General features: G+C 36.3%; 1 protein-coding gene across 1 annotated transcript in view; it reads left to right on the top strand.

Annotated features, from left to right (window-relative positions):
- Positions 1-14,235, top strand: part of LOC135771878 (uncharacterized) — a 138,125-nt gene that overhangs the window by 83,150 nt on the left and 40,740 nt on the right. The gene's annotated exons all lie outside the window — the stretch shown is intronic.

The following is a 14,235-nucleotide window of genomic DNA, read 5'->3' as shown; positions in this document are numbered from 1 at the left end:
GGTTTTTTTTACCAACATTGATTATAAGTTTAAAAAAACAGGTGCACACTCACGTCCACATACACTGAATTATAGATGAAAGCAAAATTATGTATAAATTAAAAAGAAGAAATCCATGTTAATATGATGTGTTTATTATGAACTGAGAGTAACCTGTGTGTCATTGTTCTCTACAGGTTGTGTGAATGTAATATCACAGATGAAGGTTGTGTTGCTCTGTCTTCAGCTCTGACATCAAATCCATCACATCTGAGAGAACTAAATCTGTCTGTGAATGATGTTGAAGATTCAGGAGTGAAGCTGATCTCTGATGTGCTGCAGAATCCTGACTGTAAACTGGAGATACTTGAGTAAGATCATCTCTCTGTCACACATCAGTGTTTCCGCTATATACATTCTACCGTGGCGGGCCGCCACGCCTAAAACATCCCCGGGCCGCCACGCCTAAAACATCCCCGCCACGCCTGCGGTTGTGGATAGAAGGGATACAGCAAACGAAATCTTGCCGTATGAGCACTGTTTTATCATAATCCTTCACCCAAACCCAACTCTAAACACAACATTTCACACGATTGTAGGTTGTATTTGGATCTCATTTAGCCAGAGCCGCTGTTTTCATCCTAATAATCCTACCTCCAAATCTAATCCTAAACTTTTCGGCATTTGCTGTATCCCTTCTAGACAAAGCCCACGGTGGCAGCTCGCAAATTAAAGAGCCCTGCCAGACTGGCTGTCTTTAAAAATAAATAAATTGCTTTCTGGATTCGCGTTGTTCACTCAATTATAAATAAATCGCCTAAATATCAATTTCCCCATGGGTTTAGTTTCATGCACACATAGATTTAAATCAACAGATGATGATTAGCCTATGTCTCTGTTTTGAGAAATAATAATAAAATAAATAAGCCTACACGAAATATGTTACACTTAAATAATTATCAGATTGACAAAACGAATAAAAAAAGTATTTAAGTTTCTGTTCTTTTTTTGTGACGCGCTGTAAAACCAAAGCAGCAGAAGGCACGTCATGTTTTTAAGGATTTTAAATAAGCATAACGTTTTCTCCTTATTGTGAGTTTACACAAATAAAAATACAACATTTACAGTTTCTAATGTTGTTTAACTTTTATCTGTATGACAATAAATGTAGGGTAATTTAAGGTTCAAGGTCATCACGCGTATGCTGTTCACTTTCGATTTAACATATTACGAGTTTTTTGGAAATTCATTTGGAATCACTGTACTCATATTATCAACTTATCGGGCCATTAGTTATTCAGAATATAGACTAAGCGCAGCGTGCTGCTGACCGCTCAACTGTCAATCTTCCGTTCTTTAGATCGACACTCACAAAGTTTCACATTTAATGACGAGATATTTGTCCAAAAAAAAAAAGCTTAATACTGAATACTACTCATATGGAAATGCAAGACATTAATAGTCGAATCTGTTTGTAAGGAAACTTACATTATTCCCGTGGCAAGAGAAGGACGTTGGTAATTAAAACTTGAGGCAGACGGTGAGACGGTTTCATCTGTTTTCAGACAGCAGGGTCGGGGTACCCGCGGGTGAAACGCATATATTTGATGTATATTAATGTGTCATTCGCGTTGTAGATGCAGGTCGGGACTCAATAAACAAGAGTTAACTGCGGGTCTAACATCCAAGACCAAAATTCGACTCGATTCCGATAGATAGCAGTTTTTAAATGGTCCTGTGCTTATTTGTGTTTAAGCTCTGTCTGAAGACCCTTAAAGGTTTATATTTAACTGCGCGATTTGCGGTGTGATCGGGTCAGGGTCTTTATGTCAAACGGGCCGAGTGTGGACTAAATTGCTGCTGATGTCGGATAACTGGTCGGGTGTTCCGTCAATCACTGCTATAAAACGTATTTTTTAAGAAAAAATATAAGGAAAAGTAAATGACAGCATGAATATTATAAAAAAAATTATAAAAAATACATGTTAGTTTACTGTAAACTATATTCTACATTTTAAAAAAGAATGTACATTTTTAATCCTCATGGGCGCCCCCTGCCGCCACAGCTGGAAAAAATCCTAGAGGAAACACTGCACATGTTCTTGTATTTCCAGTTTAATATTAAACAATAAACCTTTAAGAATGTTAAGTGTTGTACAGGGAACAAATATGTCCCCACTCATCCGTTGGCCCAATGGCGGCAACCAACGGCATGGCCGAAGGGTTCTAGCGCATTCTGTCTTTTCGGGTGCTTGTAGATGACGTTTTGGCATTACGCAAGTTGGTATTATCATCTGACTCCAAGATAAAGTTAATATAAATCGGATTGATTTGTTAGGGATGTAATGATACTTCGCAGTACGATACTTCACGATGCAAAAAAAAAAAAATGCCACGATGTTGCATCGTGCATGATGGGGATATTTATACGAGGAGTTCTTTTAATTTTATTCGTTGACCGGTCAACACGTGATCTACTCTGCGCCAGGGTCACCTGTGCTTCACCGCAGTCACACAGACATCGCTTGAATCACCTGCAGCTTGAACTGAAGGTCAGCAACATGACTTCGGTAGAAACAGAAATTGATATAGATAATGCCCCGTCATTTTTAAGTCCAATGTCTGGCAGCATTTATATAACTCGACGGGAATCTTAATCAATCGCATGGACGCGTGCACGCACAAACACATGTCCAGACACGCGCTTCTGTTCTGTCCGTTCAGCCCCCGCGCACCACCATACAACATGACGCCACCGAGATAATTGAGATATCTTATGAAAACATAACAAAACTAAAGTAAGTTTATAAATAATAATGATTATCTTATTTTGACTCGATCACTATTGACTCCTGTAGATGGACATCAGAAATGTTTTGTGCACAGCAGGGAAAGGGAAGCAGAAATGAGAGATGATGAGTTTAAAGTAGTTTAATCCTTACCTAGTCAGGTCTTAAACATTGGAGGAAAAATCTCAAGTAAACCTCTGGCAAGTCTATAGAATTGTTGCATTGTTGCTAAAAAAAATCACATATATGTGTTATACTATTCTGCATTTTCGAATATAAAAATAAAAATTTAGTTCACTAGCTGAAGTACACAGTTGGCAGTAACTATGACTGAGATTATTTTAGTATAGCAGTCATAAAATGACTGGTTTCTTAAAATAGTGCTATTGTAAAATATTCTTGTAAAAATAAGTTATTAATCATTGTTATCATTGTATAATGTAAAATGCAAATGTGGAAGAAAATATGTTGCCATGCATGCCTCCAAACATGTTAACAATGTTTATGTTAAATAATGAACATGATACTTAAATATTTTTAAATAAATGTAGGAATAAGTTAAGCAAAGGACATTGTATAAAAGTGTTAGGCTTTCAAAAAAGTCAGAAAAATAGGGGGCATGTGCCCCAGTAGAGCTTTAAATCTAACGCCCCTGCTAAGTCCCTTAATTGTAATTTTATGTAAAAAAAAATCCCTTTTTTCAGTGACAGACCTGGAATACAGAAGGTTCATTTAAGCCTTAAAATCTTACAATTCTTTATTAAGTTTTATGTACAACAAAAAAGTTACTGAGACTGAAAGTTAAATAACAGTTTAATTGTTTTAATTTGCTCCCAAAAACCGTGATGTGTATCGTATCGTGAGCCAAGCAACGAGATACAGATCGAACCGCGAGCTTAGTTTATCGTTACACCCCTAGCATCCATTCATTCGGCTACTCATGTCGCTTTGGACTCACGCACCGGCCGTTTATTAATATTTAATAATCATGCGGGCCCACGATCACAACCAAACCAGGCTTGGTCGCTGCTAGAGGTTAGACCATATGTTCAGAAGGTCGCCTTTTATGTGTGCTCATCTCTGAACATACTTTATTTAGTCCCCATAGAGGTGCAACTTAATTATTACAATATTTATTTCTAACCAGAGGTTCACGACCACTATCATAAAACAAAACTGACCGTCTTCTACAATGATAGCTTGGTATAATCGTGTCATAATTTAAAGCAACACTATGTAGTTTACATGTAAAAATGACTTACAGCTCCCCCATGTGGTTGAAAAGCACAACAGTGCCTGGTATCAGACACTCTTCTGCAGGCAGGGGGAGGGGCGGGGCTGTGTGCTCTACCCTCCACCGCCACTTTCAGAGTGTGCTTGTAGCAGCTAGGAGGCTGCTCAGGTTGCAGCAACAGTACAATTTGTCCAGTTAAAAGTTGTTCTATCACTGAAATAATTTTAGAGACATTATTTAAAGGTAAAAAAACTACATAGTGTTGCTTTAATATGCAATTTAGATTAATATTGAAATAACCAGAGGTTGAGGCTCATCTGATTTAGAGTGGTCAGACAACATTTATATGTTACTCTGAACAGGAAATACACTGTTAGCCTCCACGCATCTAATTTAACTGAAACTAACGCCAAGTGCTAGTCGGATCTCCAAAATCCTCCTCTGATGTACTACTATGCAATCTAGTCTGGGATTTTAGTCCGTTACTAGCCTGATTTTCAGACATTGCGGTGACAAGGATTCATCGTAATTTACTAATTATGCAATAACTTTCGTAGCAACACAGAATAATCCAAACACAATTTATTAGCCAGGTAAGAAGGTCATAATTCAAAGTCAATTCAAAATCCAATTAAAACACAAAGAATCAAATGAGAATATTGCATACCTGGTATGATGAAGATCTGTTTACAGATTCCTCAAAGTAAAATGAAATACATGATGCTATATCAAAGATACAGCATCATGGGGGTGCATTTCTAGATATAGAAAGTCCCGCCTGAATCTTCTACACATCTCCTTAAATAACCAGAGAACAAAGCATATAGGAATTTGGTACTGATTGGTTGTTGTAAAACTCAGGGCTTTTCTTAATTTGTATACAGTGGGTGATTGGTTTATGCTTAGAATGGGAGGTGTCTATCAACATTGAATGAAGTTTCACCTATACTTTAACATTGAATTCTGTTGTTATATGAGTGAGACCATTGTAACCACTTGCAATGAGATATTTAAATGAAAAACAAATAAGATCAGTTTCAGATTCTTTGTGCATGTAGAATGTGGCATTTCAGATACAGTTTGCTTTGAGAGAATGAGAGTACAGATATATGATGCCCTAAGGTGTGATCTTTAAAAACCAAATGGTCTCGGTAGGAAATTATGGGGGTAATTTGATGCCAATATTATTGAAAATGGACAGACTAAAAGTCACAAATAGATATTACAACTTGTAAACACAAAACGCAATCTACAAATAGATGAAAAATCCACAAACACAGTCCCCGTGATCCGCAAATGTAAAACAAGATCTACGAATCGTCTTTGTGATCCACAAATATAAAGCATGATTTACAAAAAGAAATCAGTGACTTGTACTTGAAAACCAGAATTTGAATGAATGTAAAGTAAAGTGAAAACCAGAATTTGAATGAATGTAATTCATTCTTTGCAGATGAATATCATTTTCTATTTGTAGATTGTGTCACATTTGTTTTCAGAATTCTGACACTATTGTTTCGCTTTGGTGACAAAATAATGCCATAATCGTTGAAAATGAAGAGACTACAATTTGTAAACACAAAACAAATCTGCAAATAGGTTCCAAATCTGCAAACAAACTCCTCATGATCCGCAAATGTAAAACGAGATCTACAAATATATAAAAATCCACTAACAGACTCTTCATGACATACAAATATAAAATGCGATTTACAAATAGATTTAAAATCCGCAAACCAACTCTTTATGATTCACAAATAGAAATCATCGACTTGTACTTGACAACCAGAATTTAAATGAATGCAAAGTGATTTGTCTGCGCATGAGGGTCATTATTTGTTTGTAGATTGTGTTGCATTTGTTTTCAGAATTTTGGCACAACTGTTTCGCTGTTTTCCATTAAAAAAATCTACAAATGCCCTCCTCACAATTTGCAAACAAACACAGTCTAACTTGTATTTTCCAACCATTGTAAAAAGACATTCTTACACATTCTGTGCAAAGTTCAGCATGCAAGTGTTGAATCTGTGTTTGCAAATCACAGGGCATTCACGAATCCTTCTGCACAAGTCTACAGATCTTTTTGGCACTATCTTTCCGCAGAGTTTGTCACTACGATCCACGCGTGTAGTCAGCCAATCAGGGGTATTGCTTCAAAGTAATGCCACGCCCCCTCAATAAGCTCTTTTCAAAATAAAAGCTGGGCTCACTGCCATTTACGTTGCCGGTGCTACAGCGCTGAAAGGCGGCCAGACCGCGTTATCGATATTATATTAATGATATTAAAGCATTTATGTATAGCATGGCAAATATGTAGCATTAACGTGAACTAGAAAAACCCCTCGTTTAAGTTATTATCAGTGCCTGACAATTCAGCCGAGGTCATTAAATCGTTAAAAACACTGCATGAAGCGGTTTTATCCTTAAAACATCAGTGTCTCTTCAACGAACATTTGCCGAGCGTCAGCGAGCCAGCTGGATGGAGTGGAGCTGCTAAGGTGACGCAGCTAAAATAAAGCAAGCGGGTGCAACGATAATATTGGATGTAACTTGCCGTAATTAACAAAAACATGAGCCTTATTTGACAGCAGCACTAATTGAACTATTTGACCATATGCATTTCATATACATACCGTGACCGGAATGCACTTACAAATCGCGCTGTTATTAGAAACATTTAACTGTTTCCAGACTGAGCATGGAGACAAAGAAGCACAAGCCGTTTATAGAAGCAGCTGCCTGTCAGCGTGTACGGAATGAAGTCAAAACGGTCTCGGTTTTTAGACCGGCATACTGCCTGTGCCATTCCACCCTAATCCGGACTGCAAATTACATGTTAATATTATATCCACCATTTACAATCCTTTCTTTAAGGTCTGTTCTGCTTTTAACAGCTCAAAGCTATTACTCTCTGTAGCTTTCGAGTCCGTTGTAGGCTACAGGTAAATTTTGTAGTTGTTTTAGTTAACTTTGCAGAGCATTTTATTGTCGGAAATGGTCCTGGCCTGGGTTTTCCTATAACGATTGAATTTAGCACTCAAGAGCGCTTTCTACAAGGTAAAACGATCGCTCGCAGCTGGGTTTTAAGTGCTACTAACGAGTCGCTATCCCTTTGTCAAGTGCTGAAATGTCACTTACTGAATGACTCGTAATTGTAGCAGAAGCTTGTTTAGGCTAATGATCTTCAGCCGATGTGCACTAATATTTTTTTAAATATTATTAATTATTTTTCAATGACTTATTTAATGTTTTAATAATTTGTGCATCATGAAATATTCTTTTTTCATATTTAGTTAGGACTCGTCCCACTGCGCAATGCCTTCTGCATTTTATAATATAGTTTAGATTTTTCTTTTTATTTGTTGTTTATTATCTATGTTTATTTATTAATATTTTTTTACTGTAGCATAGATGAATTATAGCAGCAATTGGTAGGAACCATTTATCAATTCGCTAGTACCAACTTTTACCAAAATTGTACCAAATACGTTTTCCTTCTTAATTAATTTATGTTTAGTCATTTAAATTTCATTTCTCGTTTGAATTTTAAATATATTATATTAAAGTAATTTAAACAAATAAACAAAGAAAAAAAACCCCCAATAAATAAATATAGCCTACATTTAAAACATTACATTATCGTTATTGCTGGAGTGCAATTTGCTGGTTGTCCTGCAGGTGACCTTGTAACACTGCTGTCTTACGATGCACTTATAAATTAACGATTACTCAGGGCCGGCCCTGGGCATAGGCGGAATAGGCAAATGCTAAGGGCGCCGCCGACCCCTTGGGGCGTCCGTGCGCCCAAATTATTATTTTTTTTAATATATGTATATAAACATTTAACTATAAATATTTATATATTTTATTATATAAATATTTTGCACAAGAAAACAGCAGTTATTAATGAATTATTAGTAGCATAGTATCTCGGAAGATCGTGCTTGTTAAATAGCTCTGTGGCTATACTGCACTGAAGCGGCAGTTTAAAATATAAACTCTGAATTCAGCGAACGTCAAGAACAAGAAAACGGAAACAACAATCAGACAGAGACGCGGAATTTACATAATGTTACACAGACCATGTTTAAATTTCAATGTTTCTGCACAGAAATACCAACTTGTTCACTTTGTTTGGTATTAATAAGCTGCGCATTGGAGTGCTGGCCGCGGTGCTGAAGACGCGCTCGGACGGAGTACTGGTGGCAGCACAGATATTTACGTGCAACCTATTGGAAACTATTATTCGTTATTATATAATTAATATTCGTTATTTTACTTTATTACTTCCTCTTAAGAAGAGTTCTGCAATTTTTTTTCAATATTTCTCTTTATATAAATACTATTTTGTACTTAAATCTATAATTTCATTATTTTACTAACCCAACTAACTCATCTGGGCTTTCCGATAGGTTGCACGTAAGGGAAAAAGTATAGCTTTCTTCCCCTTGAGAAGAGTTCTGCACTTTTAAACTTAAAAAAATATATCTCTTTACAAAAAAACTTATTTTCTTCTATTTAAAAGCTGTAATTTCGTTATTTTACTAACCCAACTAATGACTCCTCCACTTTCCAATAGATTGCACGTAGATATCTGTGTATATGTGCCATCACGCGTCTTCAGCACCGCGGGGAGCAGCCAGCACTCCAATGTGCAGCTTATTAATACCAGACAAAGTTGGTATTTCTGTCCAGAAACATTGAAATTTATACATGGTCCGTGTAACGTAATTTAAATCCCGCGTCTTGGCCTTATTGTTTTTTTCTTGTTCTTGACGTTCGCTGAATTCTGGGTTTATATTTTAAACTGCCGCTCCAGTGCAATAGCCACAAAGCTATTTAACAAGCACAATCTCCCGAGACACTACAACATGCTACTAATAATTCATTAATAAGAGCTGTTTTCTTGAACACAATTAAATATTTTAAGTTAAATGTACAGTGTTAAAACATGTAAAAAAAGACAAGATTTTAACAATGTCAAGATCAAATGCCTGAGTAACAGGGTATTGTGTGTATGTGTTCGTGTGTGTTTCCAAAATATTTTCAAAATAAAGAAAAACAAGACAAAGCTGTGCAGTTTGTTTCTGTGTAAGTTATGAACAAAATGATTGGAACACAATTGTGATTCTGTGATTCTAAAGGGCACCAGGTGAAATCTTGCCTAGGGCAGCAAATTGGCCAGGGCCGGCCCTGCGATTACTCCAGAGCACTCGTAGATCTACGATGATTTTCGAGTGCTACTGAAGCTACAAAGATTTTGGGAAACGGCCCATAATTCTAAAATGAATTTTAAGATTGTTTTTACGATCTACTTACTTAGCGATGCTTTTGGGAAACCCGGCCCTGCTCGTTTGGAATTTGCCTGGCGCACAGCTCTAGTCAGAAAGATTAAAAGGCGGGCTTTGTTTTAAAAAAAATTTAATGCATTTCTTTATATTACAATAATGAACAAGTCACCCATTTATCAAGTATCGATTCATTATTTTCACTTAATCCTTTTTGCTTTTTACAAAAAGTAGAATAGGCACGCATATTCTGCATTTAGCCAAAATTATGACTGTGGCATGAAGAAACTTTCCTATTTTTGTGAAAAATAAATAAGTTATTTTGCTATTATTACGTAGCATATATTGATGATTTTTAATAACAAATATGACCGTTTTAAACAAACTAAGTACACTGATAAAAATAATATGAAAAAAATTATACGCTGGATTTACTAAAAAAAAAACAGTGCATCATTTTTACATATACTTTTTTAAAGTAAGTTTTACATTGAATTTAAGCCTTTGCAATTTAAGCAATTGCAATGTTTAAGTAAGTTTTACATGGAGAAGCAATTAGGCCTACTAAAAATTCCATGTAAAATTTACTTTAAAAAGTGGATGCAAAAATGATGCACTATATTTTTAAGTTAATACAGCCTATTATTTTTTATAATTATTTAATTTCCTTCTCACAAATTTTACACGATAAAATTTAGGAATTAACTAAATAATGTGTTAATCTAGAATTACTCACATTTTTGCATTATTTGTACTCAAAAATAGTTTTTGTTTTAACCTATTTTTTTATATAATTGACTAATTTTATTTAGTTAAATTTACTAAGCCACAAAACATTTTTTACAGTGTAAAATAAGAAAAACGAAGTAGATAAAACCGCATACCCAGCTAGACACTCAAATCGAGCTAGGCACTCATATCGAGTCAAAACAGTCTTGGCTTTTAGACCCGCAGTCTGCAATCCACCCTAACCCGGACTGCAGGTGACATGTTAAAATTATTCCACCCGTTACATCAAATCAGTAGTGGTTCAAGCATATGTGCCGAACCCCCCCTCCCCTTCATTGTCCCCCAACCCTACCACCAGTGAATAAATAAATACATTAAATAAAAACAAGCACTTTAAACAAAAAGCACACAGAATTCTTTTTTTGGTTTTTAACTGAATTCTAAACACTAAAGTTAATTCCTTAAAGTTAATTAAGGGTTAATCCCTAGTCCTCCCCTCGCGAGTTGTTTTTTGTTCAGGGCCTAAATGTGCATTGAAATATAGTTGAATGTATTTCATAAAATTAATAAAAGATATACAATTATAAATTATTGTTGAATTATCCCTTTTTCCAAGTATGTCATTATGCACAATGTATCAAACTTTGAAAATGAAACAAAAACAATAACTTAAAAATCCTTTTAAAAGCAGTAGTTATTAATGACATAACTGTATATACTGTACATTGTATATTTTGCACGTTTCTCATCCTCTATTTAATTCTGCTTGACTGAAGGCTTCCGTTAGAACGTTTCTCGTTTGTCGTAAGGTTTTTGTACATTAAAGCTGTTGAGTTTCTCCCGCGGACTTTTCCCCCTCGCGCTCGGGCACGCTGTCTGCACGCTGTATATGAACTTGAACGCACCGCCTAAAGTCGAGGGCAGGGCGCACACTTCTAGTTCTAAACAGGTTAACTGAAAGCACAATGGGCTCTATTTTAACGATCTGAAACGCAAGTGCGAAGCGCAACGCGCAAGTGAGTTTGTGGGCGGATCTTGGGCGCTGTTGCTATTTTCCCGGCGTGAGAAATAACTCTTGCGCCGGGCGCAAATCAATAAGGGGTTGGTCTGAAGTAGGTTCATTATTCATAGGTGTGGTTTGGGCGTAACGTCAAATAAACCAATCAGAACGCTAGCCAACATTCCCTTTAAACGCAAGGGCGCAAGTTCCATGGCGGGTTGCTATTATTATGACGGATTTACCAGGCGCACGCCAGGAGCGGTTCACAGCTGAGGAGACCGACGTCCTTGTACGGGGGAATCCCACGCTTGCCAGCATAAATCGGGCACGCCGTGTAACGGGAGGTGGATCTGCCTCAGGACTTGACGCCAGCAGAGGACATCGCTGCGTCCACCCTCACCGCTGAAAGGGTTTGGGGGCTTTGAAATCGGACCCAAGAAACGCAAGCAAGGTCCAACCCCAAAGTACTCTTACAAATCAAGTTCATATACATTAAGGTTTCTTATGAAAACATTTTAACTATTATTTACATAAAATAAACGTAATACAGCCACACAACAAAGTTATGAAAATATTTTAATCGTTATTTGCATGAGAATAAATAAAAACTATCACCACAATGCTCACCACTATGATTCCCCTTATCTCGTGTATTAATATTTTTAAGTGTAACAATTTATGATTTGCAAAAATAACTGTTCATCTGTGTAGATTAGATAAGCAAAGTGTATGCGCGTTGTGCACGCTATACATTATGGTCAAGCATGCGCCCTTAAAATAGCATAATGAACCACGCGCAACGCGCCACTGACTTTAGACTAGTTTTTTTTTGGTTAGTAGCGCAATTGTTTTTTGAAACTGCAAAATAGCATAAGAGATGGTTTGCGCCGCAACACGCCTCCTTTTTGCGCTGAACCGCCCAGGGAGCGCAAGTTCATTCCCTAGTTTGCTGACGTGCATCTGTGGAGGGAAAAACCCCGCTTTGCGCCGGCGCAAAATACGAATGATACATGCGTCACTGACAAAGTCAATTGCGCTGGGTGCAAGATAGGGCCCAATGACATTAAATGAGCTGACGCCTATTTCGTTTTTTTTTTTTTCGCAGACGCGCACAGCTCCAGTCAGGACATATTAGCCAGTTTTGTATATCAGTAGGTTCCAAACTATTGAAACCCCATACGTATTTACAAGACCTACATTTTTTTATAGAAATATAGGGGAAAACACATTTTTTCCCTTTTAGTTTTTTAACAAGTTTACTTAAATAATATTAAAATATAGGGCTGCACAATTATGGCAAAATCATAATTGTTTAGGCTACTGTATTTGCACTGAATTGGAAATGATATATTAGAAAAATCCAATGAATTTTTTAAGGCTGCAGAGAACATTATAGCAGATATGGCTACTGAGGATTTAATTATATTATTTTAATAGTCAGCGAGTCCCACTCCGGCCCTCATTTTGAGTGTCTAGCTTGGTGCACATTTTTACCGACTTTCTTTTTCTTATTTTGGTAAAAAATTAACAAGTTCTATTATTATGTAGCATACATTGATTTTTTTATAACAAATATGACTGACTTATTCATTGGCAAATGCAGAACAATGAGGAGAAAGCAAAGGTAGGCTACACGCCTTTCTCCCTTATATGATTAAAGGCTTAAATGTCATTTTTAAAACGAAAGCACATGCTTGTCAAATTTATGCTGGCTGGATAAATGCAGAATCAACAATATCTTAATTTTTTTTTCGATTTATTTGTTCGTATTCATTGACCCTTTTTTTTTCTTGTGCCAATTAGCACGATTTTCTTTTTCCTGTCACTCAGCACGAATTTCTATAGCCTATATTGTTTTCCATGAACACAAATACATATATCAAATACTGCCTGACGAAATTTTGTGACCGAGCCAGCATAAATTTGACAAGCATAAACAGTCCGCTTTCGGTTAAAATTTGTTTTTAAATTAAATACATTTTAAAATTACATTTAGCTTATGTTCCCCATGATTAATCTTCTCATCGCAAGGTAGAGGCGTTTCGCCTATGTTCTACATGTTCCTTGTTGTTCTGCATTTGCCAATAAATAAATAAATAGGCTACTTAGTTTGTTTAAAACTGTCATATTTGCTAGATAATAATAGCAAAAGAACTTATTTATTTATCACTAAAGGAAGGTTCCTTCAACGCCACAGTCATAATTTTGATTAAATTCAGAATATGCCTGCCTATTCTACTTTTTGTAAAATGCAAAAGGGATTAAGTGAAAATAATTAATCAATACTTGATAAATGGATAGCCTAATCAGTCCTGACTAGAGCTGTGTGCCAGTCACATTCCAAACGAACAGGGCTGGGTTTCCCGATAACGATTAAACTTAGCACTTAAGAGCGCTTTCTACGAGCTACTTAACGAACATTCGTTGTTCATTTACGTGCGTTTCCCAAAGATGCACGTATAACGATCGCTCGCAACTGGGTAATGCAATAATCCTTAATAATAAATAAACATAGATAATAAACAACAAATAAAAAGAAAAATCTAAACTATATTATAAAATGCAGAAGGCATTGCGCAGTGGGACGAATCCTAACTAAATATGAAAAAAGAATATTTCATGATGCACAAATTATTAAAACATTTAATAAGTCATTGAAAAATAATTAATAATATTTTAAAAAATATTAGTGCACATCGGCTGAAGATCATTAGCCTAAACAAGCTTCTGCTACAATTACGAGTCATTCAGTAAGTGACATTTCAGCACTTGACAAAGGGATAGCGACTCGTTAGTAGCACTTAAAACCCAGCTGCGAGCGATCGTTTTACCTTATAGAAAGCGCTCTTGAGTGCTAAGTTCAATCGTTATAGGAAAACCCAGCCCAGGACCATTTCCGACAATAAAATGCTCTGCAAAGTTAACTAAAACAACTGCAAAATTTACCTGTAGCCTACAACGCTACAGAGAGTAATAGCTTTGAGCTGTTAAAAGCAGAACAGACCTTAAAGGAAGGATTGTAAATGGTGGATATAATATTAACATGTAATTTGCAGTCCGGATTAGGGTGGAATGGCACAGGCAGACTGCCGGTCTAAAAACCGAGACCGTTTTGACTTCATTCCGTACACGCTGACAGGCAGCTGCTTCTATAAACGGCTTGTGCTTCTTTGTCTCCATGCTCAGTCTGGAAACAGTTAAATGTTTCTAATAACA

The sequence above is a fragment of the Paramisgurnus dabryanus genome, chromosome 8 (assembly GCF_030506205.2).
Source record: "Paramisgurnus dabryanus chromosome 8, PD_genome_1.1, whole genome shotgun sequence".
Taxonomy (NCBI): domain Eukaryota; kingdom Metazoa; phylum Chordata; class Actinopteri; order Cypriniformes; family Cobitidae; genus Paramisgurnus; species Paramisgurnus dabryanus.
The sequence above is the reverse complement of the archived record's forward strand: the minus strand, read 5'-3'. Positions and strand labels throughout refer to the sequence as shown.